This window comes from Athene noctua, chromosome 19, assembly GCF_965140245.1.
Source record: "Athene noctua chromosome 19, bAthNoc1.hap1.1, whole genome shotgun sequence".
Classification (NCBI taxonomy): Eukaryota; Metazoa; Chordata; class Aves; order Strigiformes; family Strigidae; genus Athene; species Athene noctua.
In genome coordinates, this window is record NC_134055.1 from 1002619 (window position 1) to 1021768 (window position 19150).

The following is a 19150-nucleotide window of genomic DNA, read 5'->3' on the forward strand; positions in this document are numbered from 1 at the left end:
CAATGATGATGCCTTCCCCTCACCTAGACTGTGGGAAAGGCATTTTCCTTCTGGTGAAAACAGGGAAGACAGGAGACTTCTAACATCGGCCCACTTGGTCCTCCCTCTCTTCCTTCGCACTAGGAACCAACGGATTAATGACAGCGAACTTAAACGTCACCACAGGACACTGCAGTTCACCCCCGGCTGGCGAGCGGCCCGCAGCTTGCGGCTGCTCCAGCTCTTTGTGCATTCACCCCCTCCGCCGCTTCTCTGGGTTCGTCACCTCAAACACAATTGCAAACAGCCAGGCCTGTAATGAGCTTCCACCACCACTTGGAGAGACTCTCTGATTTGAAATGTTTAACACAACTTCATCGAGTTACGCTGTGGGCATCCATGTTCCAGCCTAGAAAATTCTCCAAGCACCAGGGGCAAGCCCCTAGAAGAGTGACTGGTTCAAGTCTTTGCACCAGTAACAAAGATCTCCAGGGTAAGGAACCCACATACCCAGCGACCGTGTGTCTTGACGTGCAGGACGTACGGCCTGGAGGAGCAGCAGCCATCGGCTACAGGATCTTTTAAGGAATTGACTGCAACTCAGACATCACTTGGTCAGGAGCTAGAGTGACAGACCTCAGGAAACCACAGTGTCACCCGTGACCGGTATGAAGTGACTCTGCAATCACAGGTACTGAAGGTGAACCATTGTTCGGACACTTGCTGGACTAAAATCCTACGGGCTACTGGAAATGGAACAACGATGCTAGGGAAGATGAACCCCTCCCAAAGCACTGGAGATCACTACAAGACAATAAAGCCTGGTAAGCCAGGCTCATCTTCCAACAGAGCCCACTGTCTAGCTGTAGACAGAAAGATTAAAAGGCCTATGAACTGAGAAGAAAACATAATACTGCTACAGCCTGAGGGAACAGGAGCGCAGCCAGACCTACAACTGACCCACCCGAGAGGTTCACTTTGCAGACCTCACTGTTAACGTGCTCCAACGGTCACTGGTGAAAGACCACTGCACTATTTTTGCCTTGCAAGAAAGACTGTGCATCAGACATCGACCCGCTCGCATTTAAACCGCTGCAGGAAAAAGGAACGAGATAAATAAAAACCAAAACAGAAACCGAGCCTTCCCTGTCTATCAGCTTTTAAATCGAGACTGCAGATGACTCACCCAATCCACACTGTCCATGATAAGGTATGAAGGAGAACGGGCCAACTCCTTCAGAGGGACGGGAGAAACCCCAACGTTACCTGCGAGGTGGGCAGTCGCCGCGACCCCCGCGGGCGTGCCAGCCCCTACAGAAGGGCCCGAGTTCAGCAGCTGAGAGATGCTCTCCTGTGTTTAATGACAGCAGGCACTCCTGCGCTCAACTGCAGTCAGAATTGCCACACTGAATTTTTGTTACGAGTAACAAATGGTCCCCCATCTGCTCCCATACACACTGCGTCTCTCCCAGGATGCGGCAGCTACTTTGGGGAGAAGGCAGCATTCTGCTCTGCTTTCAGCCCGATACTGGCAGGTGCCGAGCGTCTCCTGAAGACCCCCCCTCCTTGTTGCACTGAACGGCCCACACACCCTCTAACACCTGAAAGCCTGCGCCTGCAGACCAATCCTCAGTGCTCAGTCCCTGGCAGCTGCCCCGAGCCCCGGGCAGGGCTGAGTGCGGGAACCCCCCGCGTCCCACCAGCCCACAGGCGACGGCAGCCGGGGGGACCCCGGGACGTGTCTCTAGTGAAGGGTATTAGTAAAAACGTCCCCCTCCTCTCCAGCACTGCTACCCTATTTCTCTGCTTTGCAAGACTGAAGAACGACCTGCTGAATGAATGAAAAAATTAAGAGAAGCATTTATGAGGTATTAATAACTTCACATTTTGTGTCTTATCACACCGGAAAAAAAGAAAACACTAACTGCCTTCCTGCTATCACTCACTACACAAATTAGCCTAATGCATGTGCAGAAAGCACAACCATTTGCTCTTAGAGTGCAGAAAACAGGCCTAGAAAAACAGACTGGAAATGTGCTGTGGGATAACCATGCCACTATTTTGCTCTCATCTGTGAAGGCAGATATGTTTTTAAGCTAAGTAACACTGGATAAAATCTGACAGAAGACAAAATTTCCATGGAAAGCGTTGATTTCCCTATGAGACAGCCAGTGGAATTAAATACTGATGGCTTGGGAATTTGGGATTGTTCATTTTTAACGATGTTTATCAAGATGGAACTAACTTGAGTTAGCAAAGCCAAGTCTTCTAATTGTATACCCTGAATTAATTCTCTGTAAAATAGAGAAGTCATCCTCCTCTCTTCCTTCCTAGTCCTAAATTTATATAGACTGCAAATTCTTCAGAATGAATGATATATCCCTTCATTGCACAACCCATACGAGAACCACTGCAACCAAAACTCCAGTTTGATCTCAAAACCAAACAAAAACCACGGACTATCCTAATAGTCTCTCCCCAAGCTGCCTAATCTGAAACATGTCACGTCAATGCTGTTGGCAAGCATGCCGAAAGCACAGGATCGTGATGCACTGTGCTGTGACCAGCTTCTTCCAACACTGGAACAACAGGGACAATTCAAATAAACACAGGAAAACCCTACACACGCAGAGCCATCCCCCAATAAATGAGTAACTCGGGAGACTGGCAAGCCCTGTGGAAAGCAGGACAGCTGGTACAAATGAATAACATCTCATGTACTTGCTGATAATGAAGGACTTGTTTTTCTTTTGTTTTGTTGCTGGGTTTTCTTTTTTCTTTTATTTTCTTTGCATTTTTTTTAAAATAAAGAAGAGCATTTGAGCATTCACAGCATTCAACTGATGTCTTCAGCATAAATGCCCATGCTGTGCAAATCCACACCCTCTTCTGTTTCCAGGGCAAATAGACAAAGTTGTTGTTTTGTTGGAAAGTGGGCAAAGGCAATACTGGCCCAGCCATGTTATTTCTGTGTTGCTGTAACCCAAATAAAGCCTCGCGGAGTGGTACAACAAGGTAGTCACACACTTTTACACCCACTATCTCTCGGGGGAAAAAAAAAAAGCATGATTCACCTTTCTTTGTGATCCCCCATTTAATTGCTTGTTACCTTCCAGTTTCACTTCAAGCAGCACTGACAAACCGCTGTTTGGATGGATATGGATAGAGTATCCCGAATTTTAAAAAACCGGTTATTACTTTCTGTATTAAACTAAGGTCCCATTGCATCAAGCACTGTATAAACACGTACTGAGAGACAAACACACACAGGTAAGACTGATAAAAAGTAGAAGAAAATATGTATAAATTCGTCTCACTTTTTGCAGTGAGAGAACAGTATTCTTGAATACTTAGCAGACATCAGGAACTGGGGCTCAAGGCAATTGCCGGCATTTTATCTGTAAGGAGATTTATCTGGAAGCAGAGAAGAAAGGTTGTTTGACCTTGTCCCGTTGTGAGAGGGACAGTAAGTCCCTGCGCTTCCCCTCTCCATCCCATCCCCAAGAAACCACCAGCAATAACCCCCCACAAGCAGGGCTTTGCTGCAGCCGGCCCTGGGCTATACTGGAACTTCTGGCTGCTGTTTGCAGAGAGGGTCCTGCCTGGGCCGACCCAGGAGTCCCAGCCCGGGACAAGCAAAGCCAGGCTCACCGAGGAACAGGGCCAACGGCCTCAGCGCTTCCAGACTCCGCTTCTCGCAGGACACGAGCTTGATCGCGGCAAAGCTCCCGAGCAGCAAGTCTGACACTGCTGCCCACGCCGGTATACCTCCCAACCACAACCCCCCCTTGCTTTCTCAGGTTCTCATTGTGCGGAAAGCCGCAGCGTGGCCCTGGGCCCCGAGAGAGGACCAGGACCCGGGGACGCATCCCCGCTTGACCCCTCTCAGCAATCAGCCTGGGCCGGGAAACCTCCGCTGCAATCAGGGGACGTCCGGAGGTGGGGAAGGCAATGCCTGTGGTCTGACACAAGTGGGAGTCCAGCGCTGACGACATCTCTGCAAGCCCACCTGCTTCCACTCAGAGGAAGGGGAAGAGGGAGCATCTGTGCCTCCACGGCAGCGGCAGAGCGGGGCGAGCGCTCCTCGGCTGCCCCTGGGGTCCTGCAAGGCCGGGGAGGGCGGCAGGGGAGGAACAGAGTGCTGACAGCATGGCGGTGCTCTTCACATCACAGCCCTAGATCCTGTCTAGCAACCATCACCACAACTCTCGACCCAGCTACCGTTTTTGCTCTGTCTTTCAATTAGAAATAAAGAAAAAAAGAAAAGCAGCTCTCCGGATGCCTGAAGCAATGCAACAATAATTGGTTCCAAATCTTAAACGAAGCAACCTGCCTTTAAAAATAACTGCAAAGAAGGGCATTGCTGTTGCTTAGGAAACAGGCTCTCTTCCCACCTTCACTGTTGTTTTTTTTTTCTTTCTTTAAAACAATAAAATATTAATGAAACAAATTTAGTGAAAAGCACAGCAGGCACAGCTTTCATTATTAATAAATGTTGCAGCTGCCACAGAGGGCAATTTCCACAGTGACTGTCCCTAAAGCCCCAATATTTAATTACTCCGTTGTGAAATTTCTCATCACAAGGACTTGGCATAGCGTCAGTCCCAGCTGACGGTCAGACACGTGCAGTGGTTATTTGCAAGGGGAGAGACTGGAATTAGCTGCTGGATTGCCTCAAAATGATTGTTCCACGGGATGAGAGGTTAATGCACCACGTCCAGTTCTAGGTGTAAGGCAGCCGCAGATCCGGGCGCAGGTTGCAGTCCCAGCCCCTGTGACCTGCAGGTCACTTCACTGTCCCCCGTTCCCCCACCGTCGGAGGGTACCGGCACCGCTGTCTCCAGCTTTCCTCTCCGGACTCCTTCACCCAAGGGAATGACTCCAGACCAGCTAACTGACTTTACACTCGCGTCTGTCCTAATCTGAGTTAGCTGTAAACCCACGGGGGCTTTTATCCAGGTAACTGTGGAATGCTGGGGAGGAGCAGTACCTCTTGCACTACCGAGGCCCTCCTGCGCCAACCCCGGGCAGGGTGCAGCCGTGCCCCCGCAGCGCAGGGCCGCAGCGACAGCCCTCCCTCCCCGCAGCCGGCAGCACGGGCCTCTCGCCGCACAGCAGGTCCAGGAGGGACCAGGAGGGCTTTGCCTTTCATCCCTGTCCACAGGCAGACAGGGATCTCCTATTCAGGGCACCCTGTCAGCATCACCCCCGGCCACATCCTCCTGCACACACACACAGAGCCACGTTTAGTCGAAAAGGAAACGTTAACACATCCTGAGCAAACTTGCAGAAGAATCACCTCATGCTACAGAATCTTTTAAAAGACAGGAGAGGACCCTGCCAGTGGCGCTCAAACGGCTTTACAGAGAGAAAACACAAGGTATCTGAGGATGTCCCCTTAGCTCCGCTCACCTTTTCTCTTTTTGCTTCTCTTGTTCTAAAACCAACCCCCAAAATTAGATTCCTACTTTCCAAACATTGGATTGAAACAGTAAAAGCACACCTTTTACAGTGAAATAAAGCAGCGTTTACAAACTCTTCTTTCTCAAAACCCCCACATCTCCGCAGGAAAGCCTCCCCCAGGCCTCTGCTGAGCCGTCAGGCTGCTTCCACCTCCCGCACTCGGGCGATCCGCACAGGGGTCGGCAATGTTTCTTGGCCGGCTCTCCGATTTAAATCAATTCTCCACGGCAGGCTCTCGGCATTCATCTTGTGGGAACAGGTGAAAGCAAACCAAACTAACTCATTTACCCTGAGTATAATATCCCCCCCTGCCCCCTATTGTTCTGCTGGACGGTGTCAGAAAGAAGACATTTTAACGGAACGCACAAAGGGTACAGTGCACACAAACACTCCCCTTCCCCGTTTCCATAGTGCCTCGGCGTACGCTTTCAGCCCAAATCAATACAAATTGTGTATTACAACCCCACTCGGGGACACAAGCACGAGACCCAGCCAGTGTGCAATGGAGACAACGTCAGGAATACGTGGTAGAGCTGGGGGGTGGGAAAAAATAATCTTGCCAGATAACTATTCTGGGGAAAGAGAGCTGGAGGGTTAGGTAGAGAAACCACTTTATTCTTGAGAAACCAGAAATAGGTAATGCCCCTGGAGTTGCAGAATGCAGATCTCAGATTGCTGCCTAGAAAGATAACACACAAAGCATTTTAAGGGTTAGAAACCTTTGGGCCAGGAAAATGAAGTTATTCACCTAATTTAAAAAAATGAAACATTTTTCCCTCTTTGGAATCTGACACTCTAAAAAGCCATAAAAAGAGATGAAGGTTTAGCTGTTTCTGGAGGAACTGATAACATCAGGAAGACATCAACAGGTAGTTCTGAGTACAAAGAGGCAGTCTGTACACACATACACATGCTTTTATTTCCACGTATGCACGCACAGGGGTAAATAACTACTGTAAGCTTCCTGATCCCAGCGCAAGGAGATCCTGAGCCTGCCGACTGCCACTATACTCACAACAGTAAGTACGTACAAAAACTGACCGCAGAAAGGTGCAGCTATTCGTGATGTACAGACTGGAAGAGCAGCACTGCACTTGGAATAGATCAACACAGCTCAGGTAATTCCCTCACACGGTTCAGCTGACAGCAGTCATCTAAAAATTCATTAACTCCAGCCAGTTTTGAGGAGCATCCCCTGCAGTATGCACCACTGAATCGAATGGAGTGCATATATGTTATTGATTTACACTCCAAATCATCATGGTCCCCAACAAGCTTTGGAAAACATCACTTTTTTTATGACTTCAACAAGGCTACTTCTTGCAGGGTCAAGTGAACAAGTTCAGTTTTCTCCTTTTTTGCCTTTATGAAAATCTTGACATGACTTAATGGAGTGTGAAATAAGAGAGCTCTGGGGATGGGGCTGGAAGGGTAGTAAGCAGAGAAAAGAAGGCCTGTGGAAGGATTATTTATGGGGTTTATTTAGCAGATGAGATTTTCCTTAGACAGGAAGAAATACTGCAGCTAAATACTTTGTTTTCACGGAAACTGTGCACAGGGAATTGAATTCATGAGGCTGAAGAAAATAAGAACAAGTGAAAAGAGGAGGATGATAAAGAAGCGATCAGATGCTCACGATCTCCAGCTGCTGCTGCTGCTTTACCTAGCTAATCACAGCCCTGCCCAGTTTGAAACGAATTTTATTGCCAGGTGATAGCATGCTATGTCATTAAGAAATGCATAATGAGTCGATGAGATACCCAGCTGTACCCACATACTAGCTAAACTGCAAACGAGTGCAGAGGAGATACCCAAACTTGCTCCTTTATCCAAAGGCACTGCTTTGTGTGTTTTAGGGAAGAGGGGAAAGCTGAACAGCAAGCGTGTGTTTACGTCTCAATCCCCGTTGGAGATTCTGCCTTCAAATGCCGAGGATGGCAGACTCTCCAGATACAGCTGCCCTGCAAGTCAGGGGCTTCAGGTGACAAAGCCAAGCACGGGACAGCAGGCAAGGACATGATGCACGGAGCTGTGCCACCGCCAAGCTCCCACCCGCCTCACCTGACCGTCAACACATCACTGATCAAACCCAAGCAGGCAACAGCCTCAGCAACCGAGACGGAGGGTTCCCTCGCCGATCGGAACAAAAAGCACTAAACCAAGGGGCTTCGTTTGGAACTGGCATCTTCCTCAGACCTCTGGTGCTGTGGTTTGAACATCACAGCATGGGGTATGGATGACATAAAGATACCTGCAATCACGTCTTCATTTTCAGGGTTAAGCACATAAATCCCCACAATGAGAGTTCCTGCATCACCGAGGAAGTACCCTTAGCACAAAATTGCTTCACAGGAGAGTAGGAAGCAAGAGTATAGGAAGTCCACTTAAATATTTTCTTGACAATCACCACCTCAAGCTAATGCCTCAGGAGTTAAGCACAACTCATGCTTTGTAACTGGGCAGCCCTGAACAGCTACATGCATCAGCGTTACCTGTGCCGATGCTGATGTATGACTTCAGCACGTTCTTTTAGCATGCACCCATTTTTCATTTCACCACAAGGCTGTGGACATCTGAAGCTCGCAGCCTCACTGTGCGTCTGATATATTTATTACACGTTCTTATTTACAGCAGCCCTGCCACGGTTACCTCAGAACAACATCAGCACTGCTAAGAGACCGGTATCTTAGGGAGTGAAAAGGCACTGGATTTCTGCCGTAGCTCTTACTCTGACTGCTCAGCTGAGAAGTCAGGATGCCCAATGTTAGATCATCTGGGAGGGCAAACTGTTTTCATGTTTAATTTCATTCTCATTTCAGGCTGCAAAATAAAGACCTTTAAAGTATCTTTTACCTTTATTAGTGTTTGTTAAAGCACTAATGTAGCAAATCACTTGGAATCCGTGCAGAGGTAAATGCCAAGGTGATAGGTACTAGAAGAACGCCAAGGATTTTTATTTCACAACAGCACAAAGAGACGATCAGGTCTGCGCAGAACTAAGTCCTGTGCAACTGTCTAGAGGAGAGACAGTCTCTGCCTTGAAGAGTCCATCAGTAAAACTGCACTTGATGACTACCAGAAAAAAAACCTTTCCGTTTCATTCTCACAGGTTTCATGTAAAAGGAGATTCACTGTTAAGAAATGTCGAAAACACACTTCAAAATAATTATTTAATTTGAAAACTCCACTTGTAGTTAACTGGATGGTTTGAACCCGTATCAAGAGAAAAGCACCTTTCCCCCTGGAAGCAAGGTAAAACCAGCAGTTCCCAGGAACTGAACATCCAAGGCCGTGTGGCTTAATGGTTAAGTTCACCTGAACTCAAGCGACTTATGTTTTGCTCTGCCACACAGATGGGACACAGAATCATATTTTCAATAAATCCCTGAGAAAAAAATTATCTAAATGCACAGTCCTCAGTTCTAAAGATAGCTCTGGCTGAGAAACATCAGGGCTAGAACTTGGTGACTGCTCCTCTTTAAAATCTTGACCATTAAGCTTCAAAGATCTCAATAACCTTCAGGAAATGGAAGTGTTTCCATTAAACACTATTAAGAGTAAATAAAAATTACTGAGGTTTCTCTAAATAATTGAATATGATAAAATTCAGTGGCCCAGGACTGAAGTAAAACGTTTTAGCAGAGTGCTCTAAAAAGCACGAGAGATTATATTTCACTTCTCAAACTAAAAATATGTGCAGTTCAAAAACTGATATCACAGCTAATATTCACCCTTTTTTTTTTTTTTTCTCTCCTCCATATCATGCCACTCATTACTTTGAAGTAGTCATCTTTGGAGCACAATCAAAAACCTTTTATATTTGTGTGAAAAATTGTCTACCACCAATTATGATCATCTCTGGTACTCTCTTTGTGCTAAAATGTTTACGGAGTGAGACAGAATCTCTCTAAACTATTTTATAAGCATTATTTCATTACTGAAAGTGTTCCATTTGCTTTCCAAATAGGAGTAGTAATACAGGGAGGCTCGTATTTTATTTATGAGACACCTGCATTTCCATAGGAGATTAACTAATTTTTTAAAAATACCAATGCCAAGGATAGAAAGGCAAAAGAATTAAAATAATAAATGGCCTGATCGGACAATGGTTATTTACATCTATTTCTACATAAGTTACATTTCTGTGAGCTAAGGAAAAAAGAAAGAGAAGAAAACAAATTCTTAATTTTTTGTTAAACCTAGCAGCATTGTATTATTTAGGAGCCTCAAGGGAATCACCTAAAAACCCCAAAGCATAAGGCATCTCTTCCTAACAGAGCTGATTTGCAGAGGAACAGGAAAGCTGTAACTCCAGCTGAGACTGATGGGAAGAGCTTGTTGCGTGGACGCTCAGGACACTCCAAAACCGAGGTCCAGACTAGTTCCAAATCAGTCTCCTGTTTCCTTCACCTGTCAACACTTTGTTGTCATCCTTTAAATAGGAGGCAGAGAAAGGGCTTCTATCAGGAACTTATTTCTCACCTTAAAAACAAACAAAGAAGAGTTTCCCGCACTGCTGCATTCCACAATTTTACTGCAAGCCTGTGGATATTTGATGTTCTTCTGAAAGCTTTACCATCTTCAAGCATGACATTGGATAAGAATCTCTGGCTAAGAAATGTATTTAAGAAATGTATTTAAGAAATACATTTCTATTCCTCAGTTGATTTTATTTTCCTGTCATGAACTTTAATCCGGTCTTGTAATTTAGGGCCATGAAGGAAAAGATTTCTGACTCATGATTTTTCATTGCTTGGGGCTGGCAATCGTGACGTTTGGTGACTCTGATAATTGCTTGGACTTCAGGTCCTGAACAAGAGAAAACAGAACACAAGCTCCAGCATCATGCAGTCATTGGCTCCTAATTAGATCTTCTCTTTCAAACACAATTAACTTTGTGCAAAATGGGATAACAAGTCATCATAAGACCAATGAAGAAAACAGCCCCACAACTAACCACATTCTTGTGGTTAACCCTTATGTATGTTAGCAGCTCAGACTCCTAACCAGCACTACAACTCAGACATGCTACCCATCCCTGAAACACCCCACGACGGGTCCTGAGGAGTCACCAGCCATCCTCGTGTTCAAAGGTTTCCTGGTCTTCCACTGCCAGCTGACAGAGACGTATCCACGATTTCAGCTGAAGCTGTTTGATTATGTTCCTACAAACATTTACAGACCCGGAAACTTAAGATCTTAACTGATCTCAGACCAAGCATGCAGCTCCAGAAAAATCCAGCCACACAATTGCTTTCCTATTGCCCACTCCAAAATGCATGGAGTACTCACCCGCTTTAGGAAGCCGTGAGGACACCTAATTAAAGCTGGGAAGTCACTGTTAAATTGTTTGATAAAGCCTTGATAAAGTCTTAATAAGTGTTTTGCAGATTAACTGCAATCACGTTATATACTGAACTAGTTCTAAAATGTAAAAACAGGACCCAAGAACTATTCTGTTTCTCAAGATTTGCCAGTCCTTTCCTCTGAACAGACACCGACTGATTCAGAGCTATTCCAACTCACACTTCCCTCAAGCATCTTACCCTGGGGATTACTCAAGTCTGGTGCCCCAGGGCTGTGTGAAAGGAAACCGCAATGGATGGGTACAGGACCTCCACATTAGGTCTCCTCTCCAGTGTGGAATTAAAGCCTAAAGCACAGCTGCTTCAAAAGCACTCGTGTGCGATAGTTTTCCTCCACTTTGCTTCCAAGAACAGTAAATGCCTGCGCGGTCCTGATGTGCACAGACACTTTAGGAGCTTGAAAGCAAGCGCACACCCCCTGGAAAGACAAACGGGGCATAAACCGTTCAAAGATACTTATTGCACCAGGTCAGCAACAATTTGAAGGAGATTTAAACACCTCACGCTCTCTAAAAAAAGTCTCTGAAATAAAAGTGACGGGACTTCCAGTCTCACACCCTCAAAACCAGCACACGGGCCAGTACCGCCGGCATCGAGTCCACAGAGCACGTCAGCACCCGGACGGGGAGCAGTCGGGCTGCCTGTAACGGGCTGCCCATGGGTTAAACCAGACAAAGCAGCGTGTTCATATTGCTCTACCCGAAGAGGAACACAAATACCAGCCAAGGAGTATTTCACAGAAGCAGGGATTTTCATCCTCAGCCTGGAGTCCAGCTCTGATGTAACACAACCCAAGGCCATGTTCTGGTCTCGTTGCGCTGAAGGAAATGCGGGGAAGCTGAAGGAGCCACTTCACAACTTTGAGGAGCGTATGAGAGAAACTGTACTGAGTAGCAGTATGGTAATATTTACCTCCCATCTGGCACATCGTGCCTCTAGACCTGGAGTCACCCACAAAGGGAAGGACGAGCCCTGCAGAGCTGCCTCGGCAGCCGCCTCCTCGCTCGCCCTCCTCCCCGGCCAGGCCCCGCCACTGTCACAGGTTTCCCAGCAGCTGCTGCCAGAGGAGACTGGTGGGGTAGCTGGGCAAATCAGCCCCCGGTTCGTGTTCAGGCAAGTGCCTGTTCACTTTGGGAGGGCAGATGTCAGCTGAAAGGGCTTAGGCCATCGCGCCAGTGTATTATTCACCCCGCGGAAGAGCACCGCTTCAAGGACTGCTTACTAACGTGGACTCATTATTCCACGAGCTTCCCCAGTGCGGTGATCACATCCTTCTTTTGTTTAAAGGGCTGCATGCATGACTAAACGCAGTCACTGATAACGTATAAACACCTTCATTTAAAATTCAGATCCACTTCTGCGGTCAGACCGTATTACCTTTCCCAATGCATTACTGGACAGATCATGACATGGATTTTGTTCTTCTTTTTTTAGATCTGTGATATTTAAACACAGCATTACCCAGAAAAAAACAGTAATTTTCATCAGTTAATAAGAGAAGAAAAGCAGTATGCATAATGGAAATAGCGAAACCTGAGGTTAATGCAGCTCAGTGAAGGGGACGGGCTTGTCTCCTAGGCTGAGCAAGCCAAGCTCTCCAGTCTCCTCTCACAGGAGAGGCTCTCTGCTCCTCTTCTCTGCACATCCAGTCTGGAATGGACCAGACATGGAACTGCAGGTTCTGCAGTGAGTGTTCTTAATAAATCTATCAAGATAAGACAGTAACTGTAACAGAAGTAGCAAATGTTCTGCTTGGGTTTAAAAATGTTTCTGGTCTCTAAGCCTGGTCTAGGCAAAACTTGGCTTTAGAACAGATTTTGAAGGCAAAGATAACTAAATGACACTGAGGTAAGGAAAAATAAACCCTCCCAAATGCGTCTGAAGTGAAGGACAATATCCAAGACTGGAGGTAAATCAATGTATATTAATAACTGGAAATGGGAAGAAACAGCACAGGTCAAATATCCAAAGAATAGCAAAAAAAGATACATAAAGTATCAAGAAAACAAAAAGAAGATGGGAGTTTTGTTGTTTTCTTTGACAAAAGAGCTTCAATGTCTTACAGAGTTTGAGTTCAGCTTCTTTGCCTTTCTAGCTTACAAGTGGTTTGCTCACACTCGCATCAACACCTCAGTATCAGCGGGAACGCGTGACGCACTTCAGAGAGGTGCTTGGATCTACCGGTCTTCCCTCCCTTGACAGCAGATCAGCAGTGTGATAAAACCAGAGAGAGCTGCCTGAGACATCAAACCCAAACCTACGCCTACTCCTGGCTGACTTGAGTTCCAGTTCAGCCGCGGGAGCAGGCTCGCGCTGCCGCTGGCAGGCAGCCCGTTCGCAAGAGCGGGCACCCCAGAGCCGAGGCAGGCGGTGCAGCTGTGAGGCTCCAGGAGAAATAAAAGCCTCTCGCTGCAGTGCACGGGACGGGGGGATGACAGAGAAGGAGTTGCACGAAGAGAAGACACTTGCCTGCCTCAATAAAAAATATATATATCACTATTTTATACCTAATGCCCGTAACGCTCTAAGGAGGAATAGCCCCAGAGGGATGCGGAGCCTCCTGCTGAGGCCATCCCGGGGCTCACACCATCACCCGGGCAGCGAGGAGCTCTACCCGGGGCCAAGCTGCGAGGGACGGCAGCTACCGGCCCTCCTCCCGCGTGAGCGGCTCCCAAGGAAAACCCAGAATAAACCCACCCACTCCCCAGCACAGCTCCCCCCCGGGAGGGCCGGGGCCCGTAACCCCCGACTCCCCCCTTCCAGTCACATCCCAAGGAACACGTGCAACGCAAACCTGCAGTCCTCAAGGAAGGTTTAAAGCAGCCTCAAGCACAACCTTAAATACCGTCGTACAGTTCAAAACCAGAACGGGCCTTTTCATTTCAACCACAGAGGGATTCTGTACATTTTAATTAATAGGTTTATTTACTGGTAACAGATCTATTATTCAGGCTTTTTGTGCAGTTCACCCCTTCCTTAATTTGAATAAAAATCTCACTGAAAAAGCCAAATTCTGCATGTTTGACAGTGTCCAAGTTACTATCCTTACTGACGTCCACTGCCAACCTTCCCCCAAAATGCAGTAACTACACTCACTTTGACAAGCAGGCACGCTGGATTTACATCTAAACAATACACATTTTGACCCTGGCACATCCCAGCTCTCAATAATCCACCTGAAGTCCACAGCTATCGTTTTACTGCCTGAGAATTCAGGATTATTTCATTTAATGTTCTCAAAATATTTATTCAGAGACAACAAACTACTGAGACTCATTTCAAACAATGTAAAAATGCCTTTAAATTATAAACCAGGCCAAGCACAGTCAACCCCTATGGACAATAATTTAATTAAAAGTCAACTCAGAGTTCACGTTTCCTTTAAAACAAGCATGCAGTGAATGTTGAACATTTTGTACAACCCCAGTTTTTGCCTGCATCCTTGCCACACTTACGTAATAATTACACCAGTCAGGACAATACGCTGTTAAACTCATGGAGGGAGATACTGTCTGGACAAAGTTTGTTTTCAGAGTAGTTATCAATTTACCTTTAAAAAACAGACATTAATAATACATTCTACATTTATTTGCTATTAGTACAGGAGTTCTGGCAACATAACCCATTCATCAAGCACCAAGTATGGGCCATGTACATGTTTGCTTTAAGTGTCCTTTCCAGGAGAAGCTCCCTACACCTCCCTTTTCTCTTTCCCCTCCCAGGAATAACGCACACAGAGCACACAGCCTGAGCAGGCAGGGCAGTTACTACAGCTCTGCACACAGACTAAACGAGCAAAACACAAAGTGCATTAAACAAGTGTCCCGGTGACCTACGCTGCTGCAATGAACGGAGTCCGGCCACCCCTTCCACCGTGGCTGCAATACCTGGGAAGGAGAGGGATAAATCTGCCGAAGCCTTTCCCAAGGTTTCTCTTTCTGGACCCTGCAAACGGGGCGAGGGCAGTGGCTCTGTAAAGCCTCCGGGGCTGCCCGGCTGAGCAGCTTGGGCAACAGCAGCCATCACACGCCCCAAAGGCGCCCGCTGGAAACGAGAGAGCTCTCTGGAAAACACCAACGTGCTGGTTTTAGAGATGAGATTGAAAGTGTCTGAAGGGTTTATTGGTCAAGATAAAGAGTGTTATCAAGCACAGTTCAAACTGGCTTTGTACATCTGGAGTAAAGATATCCTAATCTGGTACCTTTCCAGCTTCTGTGAAACCTGATGTACAGTTACTGGGTTTTTGAGATCAAAAGTGGAAAAGAGAAGAAATAATACAAAGTGAGTTAATGAAAGATCGCCACTGGACACATGAAAGAGACCACTTGGAGAGAACCAGTCCTATGAGATTCATGACGTGAGCTACATGTCCTTGAAGACATAAAGAACAACATTCGGGTAATCTTCTCTTGGATCCATTTGTGAATGAGGCAAGTTCCATTACACCTGCCGTATGAGCTGATTTAAACAGGCTTTTAAGTTTTTGCTTATAGCAGCACGTTACTGTCAGATCTAAAAATGGGCAACCACACAGCAAAAGGCTTAGCAAAGCTGCAGGTGGTTTTTGGGCCAAGGCAGTAATCGTAATACACTGGCCTGGAACCCTGCTTGCTGAGCACGGGTGAAATGCGCTTCGGATAACTGCGGAGCCAGGGGAAAAGCTTCCTTCTTCCTCCCCCTTTCCCTCCGAGGCACAAAGGCTGGAAAGGGCTGGTACCCCGGGCAAGAACATGACCAGCCATGAAACCCTGGGGGAAGCTGGCGAAGGGAAGGATGCAGGAGCAGAGCCACATCGAGCACGGTCCCTACGTCAGGCGATGGCAGCTACTGTTACCATGGAAACGGCACCAGATAACCCAGGCTGAAAACATCCACAGCCCGTTTCTAACAGAAACGCCTGGCCACTAAAGATGCTACGGATACCCACAGAGCTTGCGTCATTTCATTATACTCACGTTGACAACACAATACCAGTGAAATTCACTCCACAGCAACCTGTAGCCCAAAGGAATTTCTCTCCCTAGCCGGCACACGTCAGCCACACCGCACAGTCCGAACGGAGCCGCTGCGGCTCGGGCCCACAGAGACCTTCTAGAAATCAGGCAGGGTGAAAGAGTAACGGGTTATAAACTGAGCTGAGAACAAATACAAAAACATCCGCACTCGCTGCTTCCCCACAAGGCTGCAAATGTCAGACTGTTTTCCTCCTCTTGGATCACGCCGGTATGTAAGCGGTTGTGCTGGGTAAACCGGGTCTCTCCCACTGGATGAGCAGAACTGACCCACACAGAGACACGATTCCTCCAGGGCCCAGCAAGGGTGGCAGGGAGCTGCCCTGGGGCCAGAGAACAGCATTTCCTGATGGAGCTTGCAAAGGAGAGCTCACTGCTCCATCCTCTGTGCTCAAGGTGTTACACAGGGGTGTGAGACTGTCTCCTCTCTCAACACACACACTCCCTGTGGTCACAGGGTGGCCTCAGGGCAGGAAAGGGACCCTCCCACCCACTGGGTGCCAACTCCATAGAGTCAGATCCCACATAAGCTCCTCCAGCAAATGAACCCTACACGGCACGAGCTGCTCTTCTGTCCAACTGCACCCTACAGATTGAATCCAGGACCATGCAGACACCGTTTCAAGGGCTCGTCGGGCTGTGAGGAAACCCGTTCAGGCTCAACACCCTGCAGTAACTTTATACGAAAAGCTTCCTTCTGCTGAAGAGATGATGCGCTTGAGCTCTGTTCAGAGGTGCTGCAGCCCAGCACGAGTCTGAACAGCGAACATGGAGCCTGCCACCTCAATCCTGGAGTTTCTTGTCTTTACAAACCCCATGTACTGTAACAGGGAGGCACCTAAGGGTGTGGGAAAAGGGGCACACGCTATTTAATTGGTGCCTTCAGCCATTTAAGGCCTAGGAGAGCTAGGGAATGTTCAGCTGCTGATGTCGACAGGCCCTGAAAATCAACTACCATATATTTAAGAGACTCTTGCAAAACTCAACCTTGCAGGAGAGTAAAATGATTCACAAGAATTCCCTATTTATAACAAAGATTCACTGAAAGTGACTCATGTACTGAGCCAATCTAATTTTAAATAGAAGGGAAAAACCTCTTGAAGAGGCACATGAAACTGTAGTGGGGGAGGGAAGAGAACTGCACACACAGGAGAGCCCCAGCCAGGAGATGTTAGCCAAATCTACTGGAAACAGTTTCTCCATTCAATTAGCTGGAGTGAGAGCAGAACATTCAGCTTCACCTACTTCTGGTTTAGAGTTAATTAAAGTCCTACATTCAAAGCAGCTGCAGGTTGGAATACTTCCTCGGGATAGGTGGGATTGCTGGGCAGTAATAAGGCAGCTCATGGAGAGTTATTAGTTCTTCAGACCCTACAGATTCAGAACACAAAACCAACCGGAATCACAGCGGGAGGAAGGGAGAAATATTAAGAAGATTTTACAGTATTCCTAATTTTGTCCAAGCAGATTCTAACAGAAATAGCTGCCGCCCCACTACCCCTTACATCAACACTGCAGCACATCTTACAGAACGTAATTTCAAAGACAGAGAACAGACACACAATACTAGGAGCTCTCTAGATCAAGCAGGCAGCCTGCAGCAAGGGCACTGGCTCGGGGCTCCTTCACCTGCTCCTATCTCGGGACCATTTTCCTCAGTTACTTTTTCTCCTCTGTATAGTATAAATATACAGCAGACAAAAGGGGAATATTTAACATCACCACGACCTCAGTGGAGGAAATGGCTACAGTCTCTATTAACAGCAATAAAGCATTAGCCAGAAAACATGGCCAAATCTTGCATTCCTGCACTGAATATGGAGGGATGAGTAAATTCTCCAAAGCTGTAAGATAACCTGGAAACAGCAAGCAGGCTAGTGAAAGGTTTGCCTTGCGTACATAATAACCACACACAGCAGAGTGGGTTGGAATTTCAGTGTGGTGACAGGGAAAGCTTACTAATCTCTGACTCCGGGTTTTAGTAACGTGTGTTACTCCTTTGTCTAAACAGTCCGCTTATCTCCAAAGCCAAATCTAACTTCCACTCTTCTTAACCTCTCCGCTCTCATCAACACATAACTGGGTTGGCTTGGCTGCGAATGCTCCATCCTGTGAAACGCAGGAGTGTTTAGATGGTGGCTGTTCTCCAGTCATCCTCAGCATCACTCCCAGTTAAGTCTTCAGTTTGAAGCACAAAGAGAAAGCAGCCGAGAATCCACCGGCCAACACACATATTTACAATTGTACATAGCTTTAATTCTCAGCAGTATCTTGCTGTGATGTTTCTACACACACCAAAGTCTGATGAATAGTGTTGAATTTTTAAATGCCCTAGTAAATTATGGGCTAGATTTCAGAACTGTTGAACCAGCATTCAACAGTTCCCTTCCCTGAGCGAAGCAGCTACGTCTCCAGAGGAGTACTGGGGGTCAACTTTTGGGAGCTGACCTCTACTGAGAACCCAGCACTGGACCATCCTTTATCCACCCACCCACACAGGGTCTGCTTCACTCCACCATCACCACACACACACCAGTCTAAGTCTGCAGGGACCAGGCAAGTCACCACCAAATTTTAGAATTTAGTCCGACTGATCAATTCACGGAGTTCCGGAACACCCGCTGCCCCTGGTATATATGATGTTAGCTCTGAAGAAATGTTATTTTCTTGCTAATTCTTGGTAATGTGACTTCCAAAATACAGTCAGTGAGGAAGTGTCACCAACATAATGGTTCACTGATTACACTGAAAAATATACAAGAATGTCCACAATGTCAAAGCCTAGACCTCACCCTCTCAAATGCACCGTTTCTGTAACCTGGCATTGAGTGCACAGTGGGGAGCAGAGGGGTGTTGTGAAGATCTAAAACATGCCAATTAGCTGGTGGCATGATGCTGGGTAGAAAAGTCACTGAGACTTTCATTGTTTCTCTTCTTTTTTTTAAAAAAAGGCAACAGCTCTTTCAATGACTTTCGGGGCTGGATTCTGCCACCTATACTCAAAATGAGGCACCTTATTCTTCAAATACGTCGAGACAACTTACAGAACAAAGTACTTTCAGCTAGAAGCCTGATGTTAACTCACGACTTTGGCAATTTGACTCTTTTGGCAGTTACTCTCCAGGTTGTATCTCCAAATACATATTATTTAACCTACTAGTGCTTCCTAGTAAACCACTTTGTTGTTTTGGCTTGGTACTTGTGTTTTGCTAAGAGTTACTTTTTGACTTGTAACGTACATACAGATGTAGCAATGCAAAGCAAAGGTGACATGGGCCTGAGCTCCATGATTTCGAATATTTAAATCCCTGCATTTACCTCTGACAGCAG

At 46.8% G+C, this 19150-nt stretch overlaps 1 protein-coding gene across 6 annotated transcripts in view; it reads right to left on the reverse strand.

Annotated features, from left to right (window-relative positions):
- The window catches only part of SGSM2 (small G protein signaling modulator 2), a 62291-nt gene that overhangs the window by 34869 nt on the left and 8272 nt on the right, over positions 1-19150 (reverse strand). The gene's annotated exons all lie outside the window — the stretch shown is intronic.